Source organism: Mauremys reevesii, linkage group 3 (assembly GCF_016161935.1).
Source record: "Mauremys reevesii isolate NIE-2019 linkage group 3, ASM1616193v1, whole genome shotgun sequence".
NCBI classification, from domain to species: domain Eukaryota; kingdom Metazoa; phylum Chordata; order Testudines; family Geoemydidae; genus Mauremys; species Mauremys reevesii.
The window spans coordinates 42700466-42722064 of record NC_052625.1 but is presented as its reverse complement, the minus strand read 5'-3'; the positions used below and the strand labels follow the sequence as shown (position 1 = coordinate 42722064).

Sequence of the window (21599 nt, the reverse complement as noted above, 5' to 3'; positions counted from 1 at the left end):
CTCCCTAAGGATAAGATTCAGGAGCTACTGGGCTTAATTAGGAGAGGTAGAGGGGCCTATGAGAGGCAGGGCCTTGCTGGTCGAGCTGGGGTGCCCCCGTCAGTCCAGTATGTGGGTGGCCCGCTCCGCCGCTCAGTCACAGACTTTCCCTTTAAGCGGGTGATCTCTGCCAAGTGTGGGTGACCCCGTCCAGGGGCCAGGCCAAACGGGTGGTCCATGGATTCTGAGCGGCAAAACAGTCTGTGGGATTAGCCCTCTGGCCAGGGCGAAGCAGCAAGCAGGCTGCAACCCCAGGGCAGGGCAGGGCAAGGTAAGCAAACAATCAGTCTATAGACCTCACGTCTCTCAGGGCTGGAGAAAAGTTTAGGCAGCTTCCTCAGTGGGCAGGGGCTTGGCTTCCACGGCGGTCTCCGTGGCCAGCGGGTCATCTGGCAGGTAGTCCAGGTCCCCAGGCTTTACCGCCAGGGGCAATACAGGTACCCCTGCAGGAGCCAGGGAAGTGCTCCCTTTCTCCCCCTCCCCTCCCTTGATTGGCCTGGGCTGCCTCCTTTTATGTGAGTTCTCCACTTGGAGCATGTGCAGCAGGGAAGAGGGGGTGTGGCCTCCTGGGCCCACAATGAGTGGTTTGCCCCTGGCAGCCCACTGCGGGGCTGGTACACCCCGTCACACACCCTTGCCCTCAAGTCTGGACCAGATGGCAGTCCCCGGTTACCCCCTTCCCCTCCTACCTGGGAAAAGAAGTCTGCATTTGCATGGACTCAGCCCGGGCAGTGAAGTACCTCAAAATTGTAGGGTTGGAGGGCAAAGTATCACCTCATAATCCTGGAATTAGTGTCTTTCATAGAAAGGCGCCATCGGAGGGATGCATGATCTGTGATGAGCTGGAAGTGGTTCCCAAGGAGGTAGTATTGTAGTGCTTCAATGGCCCATTTCACAGCCAGTGCCTCTTTCTCAATCGTTGAGTACCTGGTCTCGCGAGGGAATAACTTCCTACTCAGATAAAGCACCAGGTGTTACTCTCCATGATGCTCTTGCGATAGGATGGCTCTCAGGCCTACCTCTGAAGCGTCAGTCTGGAGTATAAACCTTTTTGCAAAATCTGGGTGAAAAAGAACCGGCTCCTGACTTAACCGTGCCTGCAAGGCGTTGGAAGCATACTTGCAGTCCCGGGACCACTGTAGCCTCTTAGGTTGGGAATTTTTTATCAGGTCTGTTAGGGGTGCTGCTAATGTGGCAAACTCCAGGACAAAGCACCTGTAGTAGCCGGCCAGGCCTAGAAACTGTCTCATCTGCCTCTTGGTCGTGGGGTTTGGACAGTCTTTCAGGGCTTGGACCTTATCCATGAGTGGGCGCAGCTGTCCCCACCCCATCGTGTACCCCAGATACGTTAGCTCCTTTTGCCCTAGGTGACACTTGGAGGGCTTGGCCGTCAACCCAGCTTCTCCAAGGGCTTGCAGCACATCAGTGAGGTGTCCAAGATGGTCCTCCCAGTTGGTACTGTATATCACTATATCGTCAGTATAGGTGGTCGCATATTGCTCATGTGGCCGCAGTAACTGGTCCATAAGCCTCTGAAAGGCCGCAGCAGCCCCATGTAGCCCTAATGGCATGGTCGTCAATTGGAAGAGGCCGAATGGTGTGTCAAAGGCTGAGTTCCCCCGGGATGCTGGGGGATTTTCCAGTATCCTTTTGTGAGATCGAGAGTAGATATGAACTTGGCATTCTCCAACCATTCCAGTAACTCATCTACCCATGGCATAGGGTATGCATGAAACCTGGAGATCACATTTACTTTCTGAAAATCTATGCAGAACCTCATGGATCTGTCTCGCTTGGGTACAAGGACAATAGGACTCCTCCACTCACTATGGGATTTCTCCACAACCCCCAAGGCTAGCATCAGCTCAAGTTCTTCCTTTACGATCCCCCACATCTTCCAGGGCAACCGTCAGTGATGATCCCCCACTTTCTGTCCTGGGCTGGTGGCTATGTGATGGTACGCTATCTTAGTCTGCAGGGTGACAGAACGGTTGAGAAAGACAGGATCAGTTGTTGTAGTTGTTGCCGTCTTTCTTCATTGGGCTCCTGCCCCATGTCAATCGTCATTGCGTCAGGGAGACTCAAAAGCGTCTGGCCCTAATTCCGGGTCAGTTGGGTAAGGGGCAATTAGCATGCCCTCCTGGGCTTTCAAGGCCTTTAGGAGGTTGACGTGGTACACCCACGTCTCGTGCCACTATCTGGGCAACTGGACCTCGTAATCTACTAGTCCCACCCTTCAGACTACTTCAAACGGTCCCTGCCATTTGGCTAACAGTTTGGACTCAGATGATGGGAGTAGCAACAAGACACGATCATCAGGTTTGAAGGTCCGCAGATGGGCACCCTGATTGTACCTCTGCTCCTGAGTCTGTTGTGCTTTCATTAGGTTCGCATGGGCAAACACTCCGAGCCTCTTAAGGCACTCTCACAGTTGTAATATATAGGGAACAGACCCAGTAACCCAGGTTGCCTTCCGTACAATAGTTAAAATGGGGAGAACCCCGTGGACGCTTGGGATACCTCCCATATTGCAAACGGCAAGGCAGGTAACAGTTTATCCCAATGTTGTGGATCATCCTCCACAAATTTACAGGGCATCAATTTCAAGGTCCCACTAAATCTCTCAACTAAGCCGTCAGTCTGGGGATGGTAGACGGAAGTCTTCGGGGCCCGGCTGTTTAGCTTGCATAGCTCTGCTACTAGTCAGGATGAAAAGTTGGCACCCCAGCCTGTTAGAATCGCTTTTGGTATCCCGACTCAGACAAACATTTCTAAGAGTTCCTTTGCTATGGCGGCTGCCATCATTGAACGCAAGGAGACCATCTTGGGATATCGTGTTGCATAGTCTACCACCACCAATGTGTAGCAGAACCCTGAACTACTCTTCTCTAAGGGCCCAATTAGGTCCATGCCTATCCTCTCAAATGGCACTCCTACCACTGGGAGGGGAATAAGGGGTGCCTTGGGTATCCCTTTGGGACTGGTGCACTGACACTCGGGGCAGAAAGCACAAGAGTCACTTACTTCTTTATGGATGCCAGAAAAACCTAAGGGCCACCTGGCATAGGGTCTTCTCTCACTCAAGGTGTCCATCCCAGGGCACCAAGTGTGCCAGCCACAGCAAGTCCTGCCAGAACTTACATGGCACCAGCAGTTGTTGGATCATTTCTTGGGTTTGTGGGTCCTTGGTCATCTGATATAGACGCTCATTGTGGTCCTCAAAGCAGGGCCCTTGGGGTGGCTGTGGGTTGGCGTCCCTTCCTCCTCAGTTGGGGTCAATTGCTCCCATGCACGACTCAGTGAGAGGTCCTCCCTTTGCTCACTCAGGAAGTCCCCGTAAGTTACCAGCCATTCACACAGGACATGGTCCAGAGTCCTCAGAGGGGCCAGGGAGGAGGGGAACTCATCCTGTCCCTCTTCTTCCTGCTTGCCCAGGAGTCCCCTTGCTCGTGATCTTTCATTTGTTTCCGCCGGTGGCCAGTTCCCCTATTCTTGCATGACCTCCCCAAACCAGCGCCAGTCATGACCTAGAACTGCGAGGTATGCTATTTTTTTGTCCAGGCTGACCCAGCACATCTCCTGGCATCCGCCCACCTTCAGTTTCATCTTGGTGGCAGGGTAGGGTTGTACCTCCCCATGGATACACTGGAGGTATATAGGAGCCTCTGTCCAGTCTAGTGACTTCACCAGATCAGCCCGTACAAGGGTTTGGCTGCAACCCGAGTCAATAAGACCGGCTACTAGGGTGCCATTGACCTGTATAGAGATGAGCAGTTTCAGGGAGCCCCTTTGCTGTGCCCGAGAACCTGCTACCCAGACCTGGCCATAATTACAGTCCACGAAAGAGCAGTCACGTCAGAAGTGCCCCACCTAGCCGCACTCATAACATCAACCTTTCAATGCATCTGCCTCCGAGTTGAGCAGTGCCAGCACAGGCCCACTGGCAGGGACCTCTTTCCCACAGGGTTGCCCACTAGGTCTCCACGTAACTCCGGGATGGGAAGTCAGCCCTCATGACCCCAGCCTACTCTGAGGTCCTTCTTTTTCTGGTTTGTGCGGTTTTTCTCTTGGGTCCCTCCTGCGGTCCCTGGGGCTCACTGGTTTAGGAGTTAGAAGTCGGGGCCCTTTTCCAACCAAGTAATCTTCCATCATGGACACCGCCTCAGTGAGAGCCCTTGGCCGATGTCTGCGAACCCATTCCTTCCCCCCAGGGGAAGGATCTCTGTAAACTGCTCCAGTATGATAGCCTCCGCCACTTGAGGCCCAATCAACTTCTTGGGTTCCAACCACTTCCAGCAGTAATCCCAGAGTTGCTGAGCCACCACTCAAGGCCGTGCCCCTGGGAAATACCTCTGCCTTCAAAACCGCTGGTGAAATGTTTCGGGGCTCACCCCAGTTTGGACTAAGATGGTGGCCTTCACTTTGGCATAGTCAAGAGTTTCTGTAAGGTCTACGTTCCGGTAGGCGGTTAGGTATGGGGTCACTAGGGTAGCCCAGTGTTCTGGGGGCCAGCAGGCCGCTGTGGCAACCCATTCGAATGTGACCAAGGAGGCCTCTGGGTCATCCCCGGGTCCCCTTTTGGCCAGCCTCACCAGTAACCCAGTGAGAGTGTTCTCCAAGCCCTGGCTCCCTGCAACATGTCCAGATGGTCCCCACGGCTGCAGGAGCACCGCCATCTGCTGAACTAGCCATTCTTGCTAGCTCCATAATCAGCTGCTGCTGCTGCTCCTCTTGGTGCTAGGACATGTGTTGCTGTTGTCAGGCAGCCATTTGCTGTAGTAGCTGGGCTTGTTGTTGTTGTTGCTGGGTAGCCTGCTGCTGCTGGATTTCTAGCATCCATTTTAATATCTGGTCTGTGTCCATGGTGTTCTCACATGTAGCTCTCCTTGAATTAGTCCTCTTAGCAGGACCTGACCGTTGCCCACATTCTCCACCACTTGTGATGGGCAGGGCCTTGCTGGTCGAGCTTGGTCAAGTCAAGTTCAGTATGGTCAGTTCAGTATGGGGGTGACCCACTCTGCCACTCGGTAGTAGGCTTTCCCGTTAAGCAGGTGATCTCTGCCAAGTCTGGTCTAGCCCCCGGACAGGGTCACCTAAATGGGTGGTCCATGGATTCTGGGTGGCAAAACAATCAATCAGTCTGTTGGATTAGCGCCCTGGTCAGGGTGAAGCAGCAAGCAGGCTGCAGCCCCTGGGCAGGGCAAGGTAAGCAAACAATCAATCAGTCTATTTACCTCATGTCTCTCAGGGCTGGGGCTAAGTTTAGGCAGCTTCCTTAGTGAGCGGCGGCTCGGCTTCCATGGTGGTCTCCACAGCCAGCAGGTCCTCTGACAGGTAGTCCAGGTCCCCGGGCTTTACCACCAGGGGCGCTACAGGTACTCCTGCAGGAGCCAGCAGTGTGCACCCTTCCTCCCCCGCCCCCCCACCCTTTACTGGCTTGGGCTGCCTCCTTCTATCTGAGTTCTCCACTTAGAGCATGTGCAGCAGGGAAGAGGGGGGTGGCCTCCTGGCCCCACAATGATTGATCTGCTACTGGTGGCCCAGTGCGGGGGTGGTACACCCCATCACAGGTCCAAAAAAGTAATACTCTGAGCCGCAATCTATTATTGGGCATGCTAACTTTGCCTGAGGGGTGGTAGTCCCAGGGCAGGCATTCTGTGCCTGGGTTGCAGCGGCCACCACAGGCATAGTAATGGGGCCGTCCCTAGCTATTCTGGGGCCCTATGCAGCCCCCCCACAGGCGGTGTGGGGCCCCAGACCTCTGTGGGGGGGGCGGAGCTGGCTTGAGAGGCAGGGGGGAACCACCCCTCAGCACCCACCGGTGGCGCAGCTGGGACTGAGTCACTGCACTTCCCACTGCCGGTGAGTGCAGGCCCAGCCCTGCTGCAGTCCTCAGGGGCAGGAAGAGGCGGGGCTGGGGCGGAGCAGGGGCAGGAAAGGGCAGGGGCGGAGCAAGGCAGGGGTGGAGTGGGGACAGGGCTGGGACAGAGCAGGGGCAGGGGCCATGGGGAAGAGGCAGGGCAGGGGCTGGAGCAGCAGGCAGCCTACGCAGCTGCATACTTTGCGTATGGGTAAGGATGGCCCTGCATAGTAAGATCTCACCATTTTATATGAATTACTGGAGAAATGAAGAATTTGGGAGTATGGGAACTGTTTGAGTCATTTTAATGGAGTGCCATTATGGAGAGAAGAATCACCAGACGTTCAGATCACAGAAGGTTAGTGAGGGCATTTCTACAATGTTTAAACTTTAAACATCTGTTTCTCTTCCAAGCACATGCCATGGGTTGATAGCTGGGTTTAAGTGGTGAAGCAGTCCTAAGCTGGCATGGGAGGAGGGCTATGTTATGGGATCAGCTGATGCCCCTTCTGTACACTGTGGAAGCATACGAGCAGGCACCTGATAGAACTATAACTCAGCTTCAGGAAAATGATTTTGGAATGTGTAAAAGGGTAGACCTAACAATCAAAGCTAAGAGGGACTTGGGGCAGATCCTGGAACTTTTCCAGTTGTAAATATGGTGTGGTCGGACCTGTTGCAACACAGGGTGTGGTGGGCAGCTGTGAAGCCCACACAGGTCAACAAGGCACCAGAATTACTCAAAAAGGATGGGATCCACCTGTCTGACTTGAGAGCTGACACTTTTTGGCAAATATTAAAGGGGCATTAGGAGATGTCTGGGAACACAGCTAGGTATGAGTGCGGTAAGGCAGCCAAGCTAACTGCTGGCACCTCTTTGTAATGGCTGTCCAGTGCAGGTACTCCATAAGAAAGGGATACAGGGACCAAATAAAATTGATTGATAAAGGATTTAAAGCAGGGGAGGGCAAACTATGGCCCACGGGCCAGATCCAAATCATCAGGGCCTTCAATCCAGCCCGCAGGATTGCCAGCCCCATGGCGCAGCGGGGCTAAGACAGGCTCCCTGCCTGCCCTGGTCCACACCACTCCCAAAAGCAGCCAGCCCCACATCCCTGAGGCCCCAGGGGGAGAGAGGGGCAGAGGGCTCCATGCGCTGCCCTCACCTGCAGGCACCACCCCCTGCAGCTCCCACTGGCCGGGAACAGGGAACCGCAGCCAATGGTAGCGTCAGGGGTAGTATCTGCAGGCAAGGGCAGCACGCAGCAGAGCTGCCTGCCCTGCCCTGCCCCACCTCCAGGAGCCACTGCCAGACATGCTGGCCACTTCTGGGAGCAGCGTGGGGCCAGGCCAGGCCAGGCCAGGCAGGGAGCCTGCCTTAGCCCTGCTGTGCACCACTGCCACCCCAGATCCACTCGCACCCTGCACCCCTCCTGCACCCCAACCCCCTGCCCTAAACCCCCTAACCCCTTGCCTTGAGCCCCTGCCACACCCCTCCTGCACCCCAGCCTCCTGCCCTGAGCCCCCTCCTGTACCCCACAGCCCAACCCCCTGCCCTAAGCCCCCGACCCCCTGCCTTGTGCCCCCGCCACACCCCTCCTGCACCCCAACCCCCTGCCCTGAGCCCACTCCTGCACCCCGCACCCCTCCTGCACCCGAGCCCCCTCATGTAACCTGCACCCCTTACTGCACACCACACCTCTACCACACCCCGCACTCCCTCCCACTCCCCAACCCCACATACAATTTCCCCACCCAGATGTGGCCCTCAGGCCAAAACGTTTGCCCACCCCTGATTTAAAGGAAGTAATTAAACCACATCCAGTGTCTGCTGTCCTTCTAGCATAGCCAGACAGTATCCAATTGTTTATTTTTTTTGTGATATCTTACATTCTGTGACAAACTGAAGACAACTAAGTGGTATCTCTAGATAGTTTGAAGATTTTTTTAACAAGCATTAAATAATTTAAATATTGTTAGTTATTGGTTCAAGTAACTTCTGTAAATGTGTGTATAACTATAAAAGGAAGTGCTTTGCTGAAAGGTTTTGGAACTTCCTGTCACAATTTTGTAGAGGAGTGTTAATCCTTAATTTCTGAAAATGCCAATTCAGGTAGACATATTAATATATCTGGTCTTTCAGCCTAATGCAATCCTGGCCTCTGATTGCTGATCCTATGCCTGGATAGTAATAATATCCACCAACCTTTTCAAACTGGTTTGGGGCCTGATTTTGCAGGGAATTGAATGCCCCAGGCATGCTGGGAGGCACGATTCCCAGCACAAGTAGACAGACTCGCCTGCATCCAAGCCCGCCCAACCTCCTGGGTCTGAGCTTGAGCGGCCAGTGCTGCAATGTCCACACTGCTAATTTCAGTGTCTTATCTCGAGCTGAGTTAGTGCGAGTTTGTCTACCTGTGCTGGGAATCTCACATCTCAAATGCAGTACAGACAAACCACACCGAGTTCTGGGCTTCAATTTGTTAAGAAAGTTTCTCCATATCACGTTTTTAAAAAGGCAGAAGGGGGAGGGGATCTGCCCTCTTTTAAAAACAAACAAAAACATTCGCATGGAAACTGGAACTTTGTTTTATGCATTGATCTCCTCCAAATGCTTACTTCTCACTTGCAATAATATTTCTGTATTTGTTTATGACATCACAATCATCCCTGTAACAAATAAACTGACAAAAATAATGGATTATGATTTTAGGTAGGGAAGAAGTAGCCAGAGCAAATTAAGAATCAAGTATCTTGTTTTTGTCACAAAATACAGAACATTCAGGGTAGAAAAATGCAGAAAATATGGGACAGAAACATACCATTTGCAAAAAAGTGGCAATGGGTATTTCTTTGAAAAGAAAAAAGAAAAATACTGTAGATGGCCTGGTAACATAGCAGCATCACACTGCACTGCCATATGGGATTTTTAGGTTTGTAAACAACCTTTGGATTGCTTCTTTAATGGTCAGTGAAAAACAGGCATGTCATGAGATGAAATAAGGAAATTGACCAACTGTTTAAGTAAACAAATGCCTAATTTGGAGAGCTTTCTACTTAGGAAACAAGTGTTATGGTACTTATAGCAGTCATTATGGGTTGAGGTGATGTATGATACTGAGCAGGGAAGTTAAGGATGCTCCACATTTTCCAGGATTGGGCCAAAATTGTGGATAATAAATAGCCCCAAAATACTGACTGAATTGTGTCTAAGTAAGAAATCTGAATCTTTGGCCATCAAAAAACAGGAAAAAAAATATGAAGAACTTGTATTTGTTTTTTTATTTCTTTATTTCCACTTTTTCCTTTAATTGTTCCTTTTCCTTCAGTTAGTTAATTGCCCTCAAAGCAATTCAATTAACTCAATTCATACTAGTTCAGAGCTAAGGATCATAAATCTGTTTGCAAACTGACACATATGGCTCGCAGGACACTCCATAAACAAGACAAGTGTAATTATTGCTTTGGAAAAGGCAGCTGTTAGTCAAGCAGATTCACCTCACAAAACCATTCAAGCAAATCTGATATCTAAAGCAAAATGAAAATGGGGCTTTTCTAACAACTTGATGAAGTATTTCTGCAAGACTGTCACTGAGTCTTGCTTGGTCTGGCCAACTGCTCCAATGGCTGGTCAGCAAAAGATTTTTTGTTTTAATTTTATTTTTAAACATGTGTACACACTTATATTTATATATCTAGATTTTAAAAGACAAAAAGACACCTATCCAAGGTACTAGGTGCCCTAACACCTTCATTATATACACAATATAGTTGAATCCCAGTAGCACTGGAATAATCATTCCAACTAGAACTCAGCCAGCCAGACACGTACAAAAACCCCTTCCCACCCTTTATTGTTATGGGAAGCATACCCTTAGCTGTTTCCAAACATTCTATCAAACAGATGTCCTTTACAGTATCTAGGCTATTTTGGACCAAGTTCCAGAGTCTGGAGCCCTCACCGAGAATGCACTGTCAGCTGCCCTCTTTCTTTTATAATGAGAGAAGCCCAGTTCAGGAACTCCTGCTGTCTGCAGTTTGGTAGTATGACTCAGGGAAAGAAACCATCCACCAAATAGGCCAGTCCCAAGACATATATGTGGCTTTACAGGTCATATAACACCTCAAACTCCACCCAGAGATCAAAAGACAGCCAATATAGATCCCAGAACACTGACATCATATGCTCCCTGCTAGATGTCCCATTCAATAAGCAAGCCACAGCATTCTCCACTAGCTTCAGTCTCCAGATGGTTTTGAGGTATACCCCATTGAAAAGTGCACTGCAATTGCATAATAGGGAGGTAAAAGTATGGGTATCAATAGCAAGGTCTGCATCCAAAAGGAGAATTCGCAATCTCCTTGCCAGATAAATATGGTAGAAAGCTAACTGGGTTACTTCTGTTTTACGATTGTCAAACAGTTGGGGGCCTAAAATCACCTCTAAATTGTGACGCCTAGTAACTAACGGCACACATACTTCCTCAATAAAAATAACTGATATTACCTTTGGCATTTCCACACACCTTTAAAAATAATTTATATATTTTTAAAGAAAACCCTATTTTATAGTCATTTTATAGCAATAAACCACTTTTATTTCAATTTTTAGTGTAAGTTACCCTGAAACAGGGAAAAGTACAGCAGAACTCTGATTATCTGATCTAACTGGGCACAGGACCACATCAGATCATCAAAAATTCAGATAATCAGGAGAATGGGCGGGACTCTGGCTGTTAGCCCTCCGGGGGCAGCGGGGCTGACAGCCCAAGCCCTGTCATCCAGAAAGACAGATAATGAAGGCCTGGATAAATGGCATTTTATTGTATTCTAATTATTCACATTTTCTATTAAGCAAAATCAGTTAAAATTCTCAGAATAAGTTTGATTTCATCCACACAAATTTATCATCTATTAAATTATACATCAACTTGAAATCAAGATGATTTTTAAACAATAAGAAGTTAAAAAAGACCTTAACGTACTTGCCCTTAGTCCATATACCAACTTGCCCTTAGTCAAGTTTCACAATCAGGTTTCATTATGTTCAAAAACGTTTGTTTCTCACCTGTTGCTGCATGAAAGACTCATCCAAACAAAAGGGGAAACTGACTGATAACCCATGAAAGATTATGAAATTGACTATTCTCAAAATGTTGAGAAACACACAAAGCAAACAACCTAAAACAGAATTTTTTTCTTTCATCTCTCAGTTATAATAATCATAGATATAATTTATCAGAGCAGTGGATAAAATATTTTCACACACACGCATATAGATTTTTAAGGCCCTGATCCAATTTCTATTAAAGTCAAAGGAAAGTCTACTATCAAATTCAATGGTATTGGATCAAGTTCTTAAAGAAACACAGATGGTATTTTACTATACATCTCCATTTCTTTCTAGCATATCTGCTTTATTTCTTATGTGCTGGATGTAAAGCAAAGCAACATAACAGGTTCCCTTTAATATCAGTTCCCCGCATACCCTCAGAAATATCAACTGCATTCACAGGAAGAATATATATACACACACACACAAATTAAATTATAAGCATCTGCAAGTATTTCCATTCTAAGAAGTATAATGATAAAGGGGTAAAACCTGACCTCTGCACTAAGGCTTTCTACTGGGTACTGGGGAGACAAGTTTCTGACACACATTCATAGATTGCAGAACACCAGCATGGCTGCTCAGTAACTACTAATGTAATCAGAGGACTGAAATGGCATTCTGTCTGTCCATCTAAGGTACTTATCACTATGTCATACAAGAACTTCCAGCCCACAACCCTTTTCTCAAGTTTTATTTAGTGAATTCACATAGTGGTGGGTCAACTGGGCATACTTGTCCTGCTTCTCCACCATCCTGTCTCTGCCAATAAAATCCCCTCTATAGTGGCACAGAGAAAGATGCCATGCAACAGAGTTCTGTAGGATGATGGAGAACAGCTATTCTTTGTGGTGATTCTCTAGGCTAGTCAGAAAGCTCTCCAAGTTGTACATCTGTCATCCAATGAAACTAAAAGACAGCATGTTTAAAACAAATAAGAGGAAGTATTTTTTCACACAACACTCAGGCCATGTCTACACTACTCGCCAGATCCGCAGGTACTAATCAATCTATCAGGGATCGATTTATCGTGTCTTGTCTAGACGCGATAAATCAATGCCCAAATCGACGCCTGTACTCTATCTTGGCAGGAGGAGTAAGCAGAGTCGACAGGGGAGCCGCAGCAGGCGACTTGCCGCCGGGAGGACAGCCAGGTAAGTCGAACTAAGATACTTCAACTTCAGCTACGCAAATAGCGTTGCATATCTTTCATCGATCCCCCACCCCAGTTTAGACCAGCCCTCAGTCAACATGTGAAACTCATTGCTGGGGATGTTGTGAAGTCCAAAAGTATAACTGGATTAAAAAATAATTAAGTTCATGGAGGATAGGTGCATCAATGGCTCTGACTCAAGATGGTCAAAGATGCAACCCCATGTTTCAGGTGTCCCTAAACCTCCAACTGCAGGAAGCTGGAACTGGACAACAGGATGGATCACTTGAAACTGCCTTGTTCTGTTCTTTCCCCCTGAAGCATCTGGCACTGTATACTGTCAGAGACAGGACACTGGGCTAGATGGACCAGTGGTCTGAACCAGTATGGCTGTTCTTATGTTCTTATCTATCTAAGGGTACGTTTACACTTACCGGGACGGTCGACGCGGCGAATTCGACTGCTCGGAGTTCGAACTATCGCGTCTGATCTAGACGCGATAGTTCGAACCCCGGAAGCGATAGTTCGAACTCCGGTACTCCACCGCGGCAGGAGGAGTTGCCGGAGTCGACCTTGGAGCCGCGGAGTTCGCTTCCGCGGCGTCTGGACGGTAAGTAAGTCGAACTAGGGTAGTTCGAATTCAGCTACGTTATTCACGTAGCTGAATTCGCGTACCCTAGTTCGACCCCCGAGCTTAGTGTAGACCAGGGCTAAGACTGTGCAGAAACTAGTGCACGTATACCAATGGACAATAAAAGACTTGGCCAGTTCAGGTTAAGGGGAAATAGTAGTAAGTAGTGGCAAACAGCACCCCTGAATGTCCCCTCTAGCTATAAAAATGAGTGAACGTTTATGGATAAATAAAACTGCAACTCAAAATGTAAATTCAGAGAAAAACAGTACCAAATCAAAACTAGATTTTAAAACCTGGTCTCTGAAGTTAATAGAAAATCTGTGTGCCCACTGTGCCAAAAGACTGTTAACCATGTTTAACCGGAGAATATCTAACCTGCAATATCATTACAAAACATGCTATCCTAATGTTTGCATATTTTTAATAGTGTACCATGATAAATGTGTGTACACGCTGTATATATATTTGCCTCCTGAATTTGGTGTAGATATCTTTGATAGCCACATAAATTTGCATCACCATGTGATAAACAGCAGTCATGTACATATGAGTGCTTAACCTGCCCTCTGAACCCTAATCCATCACCACCAGGAATTAACATTCCAAACCTCTAAGCAGCTTTCAAACAGTTTTGATACAAAGATCAGGAGTACTTGTAGCACCCTAGAGATTTACAAATTTATTACTCCTGTTCTTTTTGCAGATTCAGAGTAGCAGCTGTGTTAGTCTGTAACTGGATACAAAGATCTTTCTTTTTAAAACAAGTACAACTTTACACACTGGGCGGGGGGGGGGGGGGAAAATCACATGTTCCTCCCCAAAGACAAAATTTCCTGCCAAAACCACACTTGTCTGAGACACATGATGGGCAACATTCAACTTTGGACCAATGACTTGCAAGATTCAATAGCTCACAAACTACAAGAGGTAAAACCAGATATTTTTGTACCACCAGAATAAGAGTTCTCACTTTCCAGTGGTATGCCGCATTTTTTCAAGCTCTAGTAGGTCATGAGGTATTAAATCTTCATTCAAATTGAGAGCTTTCGTTATGAAATGCTATTTTTAATAAACTTTGGAGATTTTGAAAATTTACTAAATTATGTTGCTCTGTGGTTTGAATGGTTATGTCAAGGTAATGAAGGCAGCATAATGTCTTGCACAGAGCTCATCATAGAATCTGAAAGTTGGAAGGGACTTCAAGAGGTCATCTAGTCCAACCCCTGTTCAAAGCAGGACCTAGCCCCCAACTAAATCATCCCAGCCAGTGCTTTGTCAAGCCTGACCGTAAAAACCTCTAAGGAAGGAGATTCCACCTCCTCCCTAGGTAACCCATTCAAGGGCTTCACCACCCTACTAGTGAAAAAGTTTTTCCGAACAGCCAACCTAAACTTCCCCCACTGCAACTTGAGACTATTGCTCTTTATTCTGTTATCTGGTACCACTGAGAACAGTTTAGATCCATCCTCTTTGGAACCCCCCTTGAGGTAGTTGAAAGCAGCTATCAAATCCCCCCTCATTCTTCTCTTCTGCAGACTAAATAATCCCAGTTCCCTCAGCCTTTCCTCATAAATCATGTGCTTCAGCCCCCTAATCATTTTTGTTGCCCTCTGCTGGACTCTCTCCAATTTTTCCACATCCTTCTTGTAGTGTGGGGCCCAAAACTGGACACTACTCCAGATGAGGCCTCACCAATGTCGAATAGAGGGGAATGATCACGTCCCTCGATCTGTGGGCAATGCTCCTACTTATACAGCCCAAAATGCCATTAGCCTTCTTGGCAACAAGGGCACACTGTTGACTCATATCTAGCTTCTTGTCCACTGTAACCTCTAAGTCCTTTTCTGTAGAACTTCTGCCTAGCCACTCGGTCCCTAGTCTGTAGCAGTGTATAGGATTCTTCTGTCCTAAGTGCAGGACTCTGCACTTGTCCTTGTTGAATCTCATCAGATTTCTTTTGGCCCAATCCTCTAATTTGTCTAGCTCCCTCTGTGTCCTATCCCTACCCTCCAGCATATCTACCACTCCTCCCAGTTTAGTGTCATCTGCAAACTTACTGAGGGTGCAAACGTCATCCTCCAGATCATTAATGAAGATATTGAACAAAACCGGCCTCAGGACTGACCCTTGGGGCACTCTGCTTGATACCGGCTGCCAACTAGACATGGAGCCATTGATCACCACCTGTTGAGCCTGATGATCTAGCCAGCTTTCTATCCACCTTATAGTCCATTCATTCAGCCCATACTTCTTTAAACTTGCTGGCTGTGGGAGACTGTATCAAAAGCTTTGCTAAAGTCAAGGAATAACATGTCCACTGCTTTCCCCTCATCCACAGAACCAGTTATCTCATCATAGAAGGCAATTAGGTTAGTCGGGCATGACTTGCCCTTGGTGAATCCATGCTGACTGTTCCTGATCACTTTCCTCTTCTCAAGGTGCTTCAAAATTGATTCCTTGAGGACCTGCTCCATGATTTTTCCAGGGACTGAGGTGAGGTTGACTGGCCTGTAGTTCTGCAGATCCTCCTCCTTCCCTTTTTTAAAGATGGGCACTATATTAGCCTTTTACCAGTCATCCGGGAGCTCCCCCGATCGTCATGAGTTTTCAAAGCTAATGGCCAATGGCTCTGCAATCACATCCACCAACTCCTTTAGCACCCTCAGATGCAGTGCATCCATCCCCATAGACTTGTGCTCGTCCAGCTTTTCTAAATAGACCTGAACCACTTCTTTCTCTACAGAGGGCTGGTCACCTCCTCCCCATACTGTGCTGCCCAGTGCAGTAGTCTGGGAGATGACCTTGTTCGTGAAGACAGAGGCAAAAAAAAGCATTGAGTAAATTAGCTTTTTCCACATCCTCTGTCACTAGGTTGCCTTCCCCATTCAGTAAGGGGACCACACTTTCCCTGAACTTCTTCTTGTTGCTAGCATACCTGTAGAAACCCTTCTTGTTACTCTTAACATCCCTTGCTAGCTGCAACTCCAGGTGTGATTTGGCCTTCTTGATTTCACTCCTGCATGCCTGAGCAATATTTTTAGACTCCTCCCTGGTCATTTGTCCAATCTTCCATTTCTTGTACACTTCTTTTTTGTGTTTAAGATCAGCAAGGATTTTACTGTTAAGCCAGGCTGGTCACCAGCCATATTTACTAATCTTTCTACACATCGGAATGGTTTGTTCCTGTAACCTCAATAAGGATTCTTTAAAATACAGCCAGCTTTCCTAGACTCCTTTCCCCCCTCATGTTATTCTCCCAGGTGATCCTGTCCATCAGTTCCCTGAAGGAGTCAAAGTCTGCTTTTCTGAAGTCCAGGGTTCATATTTTGCTGCTCTCTTTTCTTCCTTCTGTCAGGATCCTGAACTCGACCATCACATGGTCACTGCCTCCCAGGTTCCCATCCACTTTTGCTTCCCCTACTAATTCTTCCCTGTTTGTGAGCAGCAGGTCAAGAAGAGCTCTGCCCCTAGTTGGTTCCTCCAGCACTTGCACCAGGAAATTGTCCCCTACACTTTCCAAAAACTTCCTGGATTGTCTGTGCACTGCTGTGTTGCTCTCCCGGTAGATATCAGGGTGACTGAAGTCTCCCATGAGAACCAGGGCCTGTGATCTAGTAACTTCTGTTAGTTATTGGAAGAAAGCCTCGTCCACCTTATCCCCCTGGTCGGGTGGTCTATAGCAGATTCCCACCACGACATTACCCTTGTTGCTCACACTTCTAAATTTAATCCAGAGACTCTCAGGTTTTTCTGCGGTTTCATACTGGACCTCTGAGCAGTCATACTGCTCTCTTATATGCAATGCAACTCCCCCACCTTTTCTGCCCTGCCTGTCTTTCCTGAATAGTTTGTACTCATTCATGACAGTACTCCAGTCATGTGAGTTATCCCACCAAGTCTCTGTTATTCCAATCACATCATAATTCCTTGACTGTGCCAGGACTTTCAGTTTTCCCAGCTTTGTTGTTTTTAGGGCTTTGCTTCAAACAGAAAAAATGTTCACGCACTTAGAGAATTTCAGATGTGTGCACTATATAAATAAAATAAGTTGCAAGCATGAGACTATAAAAAAATAGTACCAATAAATATTGTCATAAAGACACCAGATTAAGAACTAGACTATGATCGCCAGCACAGTGCACCCAAGAGCCAAAAATACAACCACAACCTCCAGTGACTATTAAACTAAATGGAAGAGGCAACCTATTTCAATACAGAAATAAAACCCCCTCTGACTGCATACCCCTAGTTATCATAGATTCTAGGACTGGAAGGGACCTTGAGAGGTCATCATGTCCAGTCCCCTGCCTTCATGGCAGGACCAAATACTGTCTAGACCATCCCTAACACCCAACACTGGAACCCATACAGGGTAGCATCAAACAAATACAACTCCTCCTCAATGGTGACTCCATCCTGAAATATCCTTTCCTGAACACCTCTTCTGTCCTTTGAAGACCTGCCCAACCACTCCAAGTTCAGCATCAGAAAGAAGCTGCCCATAGACCAGGACAAACCAACTCAAAGTGGCACCAGACCCTGCCAGAACAAATACAAAACCTGCAGACGTATCTCCACTAGGGATGTAAAATATTAAATGGTTAACTGGTAAGCATTAGTCTTACCATTTACCCACCCTAACCATTAACACCCAGCCCCGGGCCGGCTGGAGCAGCCCCAGACCCGGGCCAGCCACCTGGGCTGCAGCAGCCCTGGGCCAGCTGACCCCGGCCCCAGCCCCACAGGCCGGGTCAGCCCACCGTCCAGAGCAGACCCAGACCCTGACCCCAGCCACAGCCCAAGCCCCTCTCCCTTTAATCAGTCAACCAGTTAAACGATATTATTTTAATCATTTAAACAGTTAACTGTTTAAATGATATTTACATCCTTAATCTCCACTGCTACAATGATCAACACTCCCCACAATACATCTTTCAAAATCTATGGGTCCTACACATGCCTATCACAACATATGGTATACCTCATCCAGTGCATTAAATGCTCCAACAGCAACTGCGTTGGTGAAACCAGACAGACAATCACTATGCTCTCAAATGAACTCACACGTGAAAATGATAAAAGACAAAAACACCACATTACCTGTTGGTGAACACTTTTCATAAAGCAATCGTTCTATATTGGACAGTAGTAGAAACAGAGAGCCTGAAACATGAGGCCTGGTATAAGAGGCCTGGTACAAGGCCTGAGGCCCAAACTAAAATAGCGTCAAGCCTTGTAGATATAAAGCAAAGTTAACAAGACTCAGGTTGTGAGTAGAAGTCAGGCCCTGTTACAAAAGATGCCTGCTTTCAAGTTCACAGAACTTGGCAAGAACTGGGCTGGCATTGCAAAAATACACACGTTCCTAAGAAGTGCTAGGCACAGGACACTCACACAAACACATTTCAGAAGGGTGGTACTGTGACAGATTTTTGTTACCAATCTGCCTGAGGCGTCAAGTGATTAGGCTGACGCCACAGGATTTTTAGGGAGGAGATGATGAAACACATTAAGTGTTTAAGTTTTAAAGCATTATTAATAAAATAATAAAATAACAGCAGAGATTGATGAGTGCTTTTTATGTTACTTAGGCCTGGTCTACACTAGGAGGTTATGTCGAATTTAGCAGCGTTAAATCGAATTAACCACACAACGAAGCTATTTAGTTCGACATACAGGTCTCTTTAGTTTGATTTCTGTACTCCTCCCCGACGAGGGGAGTAGCGCTAAATTCGACATGGCCATGTCGAATTAGGCTAGGTGTGGATGGAATTCGACGTTAATAGCTCCGGGAGCTATCCCACAGTGCACCACTCTGTTGACGCTCTGGACAGCAGTCCGAGCTCGGATGCTCTGACCAGCCACACAGGAAATGCCCCGGGAAAATTTGAATTCCTTTTCCTGTCTGGCCAGTTTGAATCTCATTTCCTGTGTGGACATCGTGGCGAGCTCAGCAGCACTGGCAGCGATGCAGAGCTCTCCAGCAGCGGAGTCCATGCAATCTCAGAATAGAAAGAGGGCCCCAGCATGGACTGACCGGGAAGTCTTGGATCTGATCGCTGTGTGGGGCGATGAGTCTGTGCTTTCGGAGCTGCACTCCAAAAAACGGAATGCAAAGACCTACGAGAAGGTCTCCAAAGCCATGACAGACAGAGGATACAGTTGGGATACAAAGCAGTGCCACGTGAAAATCAAGGAGCTGAGACAAGGCTACCAGAAGATCAAAGCGGCAAACGGACGCTCCGGATCCCAGCCCCAGTCATGCCGCTTCTACGAGGCACTGCATTCCATTCTAGGTGCGGCCGCCACCACTACCCCACCACTGACCGTGGACTCTGACGATGGGATAGTGTCGACGGACGGTTCCTCGGAGATGTTCGTGGACGGGGAAGATGAGGAAGCAGATGAGGACGACGAGGCAGTCGACAGTGCTTACAATGCTGATTTCCCCAACAGCCAGGATCTCTTCATCACCCTCACTGAGATCCCCTACCAACCCTCCCCAGCTGTTAACCCGGACCCTGAATCAGGGGAAGGATCAGTCGGTACGTGCTTTAAACATGTAAACATTTATTTTTAACAGAGCAGGAATATTAACTATGTGAAAAGAAGGTCAATATATATGGGGATAGAACAGAAATCCTCTTCGGAGATCTCCACAAAGCTCTCCTGGAGGTAATCGAAAAGCCTCCGCAGGAGGTTCCTGGGGAGAGCGGCCTTATTGGGTCCTCCGTGGTAGGACACTTTTCTGCGCCAGGCTATCAACAGGTACTCTGGGAGCATTGCCTCGATGAGCATGGCGGCATAGGCCCCTGGTTTGTGCTGGCTTTCACGCAGCATGCGGTCTCTATCTGTCAGTGATCCTCCTCAGGGTGATCTCGCTCAGGGCGTCCTGCTTTGAATTAGGGGAATGTTAGTATTGGGAATGCTTGACTGTTCCTTTACATTACAATAAGCGTCGGTTTACAGCCACGTGGTGGAGGCAGTAGAGGGGCAGCATACAGGGATCTTTCCCAGGGACAGCCGCGAGGGGGTGGAACAGGGGCAGAGTTCATGCTTTCCGGATTGCCGGCAGCAGGAACTTGCAAACGCTATGACCATTGCTTTGAACGTGAAAGGAGGGCACTGCTGTACATTAAGGTTTAAGCAGCCAAAAGTCTACGGCTTACCATGTGTGCCTGCTCCACGAATTCTGCTGTCCTGCCCCGCTTGTCTGATCTCCAGTGCAAGACCCCAGGCAATGAATGCGAAGGCCGAAAATTCGAAGTTGTCCTGAGTGCGCATGAGATAGGTGCTGTGCATGGTCTTGTTCACAAAGACAGACTAGACTATGTTCATTGTTTGCAAAAATGTATCTTTGTAAGGAATTCACTCCCTTTTTCCCTATCACACAGCTGCGACTGTTTACCGACCTGCCCTGGCATCCCCCTCACAGAGGCTGGCGCAGATTAGGCGGCGAAAGAAAAGGACATGGGACGAGATGTTCTCTGAACGTATGGGCTGCTCCCGAGCCGAGGCGGCACAGCAGACCCAGTGGAGGGAGAACATGTCTCAGTACCAGTGCTCACACAGTGAACGGGAGGACAGGTGGCGGCAGGAGGACAAGCAGGCGACTCAAACACTGCTCGGACTAATGAGGGAGCAAACGGACACGCTCCGGCGCCTTGTGGATGTTCTGCAGGACCGCAGGCAGGAGGACAGAGCCCCACTGCAGTGTATCTGTAACCGCCCTCCCCCGCCACAAAGTCCCATACCCCCCTCACCCAAAGTAACAAGAAGGAGGGCGCCAGGGGCCGTGAAAACTGTCACTCCACCCCTGCACAGTGCTCAATTACAGGAAGGCTCTCATTCCCTAAATTTTGAGAAGTCCTTTCCTTCCTGCCTCACCCACGCCCCCATCCCAGTTTCATCTCCTAACTGTCTAGGTGATAATAAAAAAGACTTTTCTATTAATTACTGTTTCTGTCATGTTCTTTTAGAGGAGACTGTGTTTCAAGGGGTTTCAAGGGGGTTGGTAATTGGACAGGTCAGTCACCTTTACCAGGGTACAGACACGGGGGCAGGTTCAGCAGCAGGTCACACACACAGTGCAGTCTCTAGGCACCCTGGTCAGTCTGGGAGGTTGTTTTCATGTTCTGTTTTGGGGGTGCTATGTGACTTTGTGGCGGGGGAGGGTGGTTAGAGATCTTATGCAGCAGTCCTTATCCTGGATCACAGAGCCACGCAGCAGCTGATCTGTAACCGTCCTCCACCCCACCCCCCCACAAAGTCACATAGCCCCCACACACAGAGTCCCGAGAAGGAGGGGTGGCAGGCTCCGTTGAAACAACCAGTCTGCCACCGCGCACCACTCTAGGAGCAGGAGCCTGTCATTCCTCGAGTTTAGAAGCGGTCTTTGCAGCACTATACACCCTACCCATCACAGTCTGCGTCCCAGTTTTAACCCTTTACCGTGAAATCAGTACTAAAGAAAACGGTGTTTATTAACCAAGTTCCATGTATTTTATTTTTAAACATGTGTTGGAAGGGGGGGAACGGGGTATGTAACTGCAGAGGATAGTCAACATTAACTGGGTAAAGAAACGGGGGCAGGTTCAGCTTCTCTGTAAACAAACTTAATAGTCACAGGTTACCCTGCTCACTGAGGAACCTAGCTTTCAAAGCCTCCCGGATGCACAGCGCTTCCCGCTGGGCTCTTCTAATCGCATGGCTGTCTGGCTGGGCGTAATCAGCAGCCAGGCTATTTGCCTCAACCTCCCATCCCGCCATAAAGGTCTCCCCCTTGCTCTCACAGAGATTG

At 48.3% G+C, this 21599-nt stretch overlaps 1 protein-coding gene across 11 annotated transcripts in view; it reads right to left on the bottom strand.

Annotated features, from left to right (window-relative positions):
- The window catches only part of SYT14 (synaptotagmin 14), a 240071-nt gene that overhangs the window by 177236 nt on the left and 41236 nt on the right, over positions 1 to 21599 (bottom strand). The window contains exon 1 of one of the 11 annotated variants that reach the window (XM_039532420.1): positions 5274 to 5292. The exons of the other annotated variants lie outside the window; for them this stretch is intronic. The gene's annotated coding sequence lies outside the window, so the exon portion shown is untranslated. Of the gene's footprint in view, positions 1 to 5273; positions 5293 to 21599 lie in introns of those variants that run through there. 11 annotated transcript variants of the gene reach the window in all.